This window comes from Choloepus didactylus, chromosome 4, assembly GCF_015220235.1.
Source record: "Choloepus didactylus isolate mChoDid1 chromosome 4, mChoDid1.pri, whole genome shotgun sequence".
Lineage (NCBI taxonomy): Eukaryota > Metazoa > Chordata > Mammalia > Pilosa > Megalonychidae > Choloepus > Choloepus didactylus.
Window position 1 is genome coordinate 77,685,513 of NC_051310.1, and position 3,595 is coordinate 77,689,107.

The 3,595-nt window shown below is 41.6% G+C and overlaps 1 pseudogene; it reads left to right on the forward strand.

Annotated features, from left to right (window-relative positions):
- The first annotated feature begins 2,389 nt into the window (after positions 1-2,389).
- LOC119532708 lies at positions 2,390-2,980 on the forward strand (annotated as a pseudogene).
- The last annotated feature ends 615 nt before the right edge of the window (positions 2,981-3,595 follow it).

Sequence of the window (3,595 nt, forward strand, 5' to 3'; positions counted from 1 at the left end):
TTGGATTCAGTTGATTTCAGCTGTCCCTCTGACTTTCTCTCCCTCTGTCTGAATTTTACTGCACTTATAAAGAACTCCAGTAATAGGATTAAGACCCATCCTGGTTGAATTGGACCACACCTTAACTGACGTCACCTCATCAAATGTAACCCACAGTAATGGATTAAATTTAAGAACTTGTTTTTCTGGGTATGTATAGTTCCAAACCACCACAATGGATATAAAAACAAGACCCAGCCATATGTTGTCAGTTTAAATATAAAGACACAGATTAAAAGTAAATGGATGGAGAAAGATACACCATGGCAAACACTAGCGCAAAGAAAGCTGGGGTTGTTATATTAATTTCAGACAAAACAGACTTCAGAGCAAGGGAAATTATCAGGGATAACAAAGTGCCTCACATAATGATAAAGGGGTCAATTCTCCAAGGGGACACAACAATCCTGAATGTATATGCATCTAGCAACAGAGCGTCAAAATATGTGAGGTCAAAACTGCTAGAACTGCAAAGAGAAAGAGACAAAGCCACTATTATAAGTTGGAGACTTCAATGCCTCTCTGTCAGTAATGGACAGATCCAGCAGGCAGAAAATCGGTACAGATATAGTTAAACTGAGCAACACCATTGACCAATTGGATCAAATTGCCATTTATAGAACACTCCATCTAACAATAGCAGAATATACTTTCTTTTCAAGCTCACATGGAGCGTCTGCTAAACTGGACCACCTCCTGGGCCACACTCAGACTGCAGTGGAATTAAATTCGTAACAAAAGGACAGCTGGAAAATCCCCAAATATTTGGGGTTTAGATTATTCATCTTTTCATTGTTGAATTGTAGCAGTCAGTTCTTTATATATTTTGGATATGAACCCTTATCAGATATATAGTTAGCATTTCTTTCTTCCCATTCTGTAGTTGTCTTTTCACAGGACTTGAAATCTTCTCCAAAGAAGATACACAAGTGGCCAATAGGCACATGGAAAGATGCTCAACATCTTTGGCTATCAGGGAATGCAACTCAAAACCACAATGAGCTACTATTTCACACCTTCTAGGATGGCTATTACAAAAACAAAACAAAACAAAACTACACACACAAAAACAGAATATAACAAGTGTTGGTGAGTTTGTGGAGAAATTGGAACTCATGTACATTGTTGATGGGAATGTAAAATGGAAATCAGTTTGACAGTCCTCGGAAAGTTGAAGATAGAATTACCTTATGACCCAGTAATTCCTTTTCTTGGTATATACCCAAAAGAATTGAAAGCAGGGACTCAAACAGGTGTTTGTACAAAATGTTCATAATACCATTATTCACAATAGCCAAAAGGTAGAAGAAACCCAAGTTTCCATCCACAGATGAATGGATAATCAAAATGTGGTATGTATGCACAATGGAATATTATTCAGACATAAAAGGCTTTTCCAGCATGGCTATAACCAATTCAGATTAACTTCTGACATCATGTTGTAGATAAATATGCACTGAAAAATAAACCAAAGAACCACAGTAAAAAAAAAAAAAGTAATGAAGTTCTGATACATGCAACAACATGGATGAACTGGTCATTTTGAGTGAAATAAGTTAGACACAGAGGAACAAATATTGTATGATCTTGCTTATATGAAATACCTGTATGATGGTTAGGGTCATGTGTCAACTTGGCCAGGTGATGGTACCCAGCTGTCTGGTCAGGTAAGCACTGGCCTACCCATTGCTGTGTGGACATTTGTGGCTGGTTAATAAACCAACAGGCTGGTTTATTAAATCATCAGTCAATTGACTGCGGCTGTGACTGATGACTCAGCGAAGGGTGTGTCTTCCACAATGAGAGAATGCAGTTGGCTGGATTTAATCCAATCAGCTGAAGACTTTTAAGCGAGACATATAGAGGACCTTCACTTCTTCTTCGGCTGCCCAGAGAAGCATTTCCTGAGGAGTTCATCGAGGTTGTCAGTTCGTTTCCTGATTTCATCAAACACCTTCATTGGAGTTGCCAGTTTGCTGACTGCCCTACGGAATTTGGACTCATGCATATCCACAGTTGCTTTAGTCACTTTTATTCCTAGATATCTCTTATTGATTCTGTTTCCCTAGAGAACCCTAACTAATACAACCTGGAATAAGCAAATTTCAGTGCCAGAGAGTAGATTACAAGTTACTATGGTCCAAGGGGGGAGAGGGGAAGGGAGTGTTATTGCTTAATGGGTTTGTGGTGATGAAAAGTTGGGGTAATGAATGTTGTTGATGGTGGCACAATATTTTGAACGTAATTAAAATCCTTGAATTGTACACTTGAAAGTGGTTAAAATGAGAAAATTTAGGTTGTATATATGTTACCAGAATGACAATTTTTTAAAACCATAAACCTCTCCCAGATGGCTGCCAAAGATGGCAAAGGGCAGGTCCTGGTGCTCAATGGCCAATGCCACCCCCTGGGCCACCCGACAGCATTCGTGGCCAAGCCTCCAGGTACAGCTGGGCCAGAAGTTAGTGGTTGTGTGCTGCGAGGGCATCAACATTTCTGTCAACTTCTACAGAAATAAGCTGAAGTACCTAGCCTTCCTCCAAAGCACCTGAACACCAACCTGTCCCGTGGTCCCTACCACCACATCTTTTGACCTTCCATGCGAGGCTGCTCCACAAGAGCAAGTTTGGCAGGCCATTCTGGACTGCCCCAGGTGTTTGAGGGGATCCTGCCCCTTACGACAGGAAAAAGCAACAGGGGGTCCTGCTGCCCTCAAGGTTGTATGTCTGAAGCCCACGCAAAAGTTTGCCCACTTGGGGCACCTGCTCACGAGGTCGGCTGGAAATGCCAGGCTGGGACAGCCACCCTGGTGGAGGAGAGGAAGCTTCCACTACAGGAAGAAGAAGTAGCTCATGAGGCTCCAGAAACAGGCCAAGAAGAACGTGGAGAAGAAAATGACAAATACACAGAGGTCCTCAAGACCCGTGGACTCCTGCTCTGAGCCCAATAAAGAGTGTTTATTCTTCAGGCTTGGCAGGGCCTGCCCTTCCCTCTCTGTCACCACCTGGGAGGTAGGGGCCCTCAGGCTGCGTCCTCGGGCACCTGCAGGTGCTACAGGCACCCTGGGGCTGAGAAGGCTGGGGAGGCAGACAGGGCCTTAGTGGGTTCTGAGTTTACTGCTTAAAAGAGAGTACAGCTAAGAGCAACAAAGGCGTAATTGGTCTATGATCTCCTTGTTCATCTGAGAATTTTAGAAAAACAGATAGTAGGCAACCAGTTACATGGGTTTCAATATTTTTGGAAAAATAAGCAAATGTTACAAAATGCATGTGTGTACGTCGAGGGTCATCCTAGTTGTACAAAGGATATTTGTAAATGCAATCCAGGGGCCTATAGGTATTGTCCTTGCTGCTTCCCTGTACTCTGTGATTAGAAACAAGTCAGTTATTTTTAAAGGAAAAAGTCCATAGAACTGTACAATACCAATAGTGAACCCTAATATAAACTATGACTATAGTCAATCGTATAATTACAATAATATTGTTTCATCAATTGTAACAAAAGTACCACACTGATGAAAAATATTAATAATAGGGAGAACTGTGTGTGTGTGTGT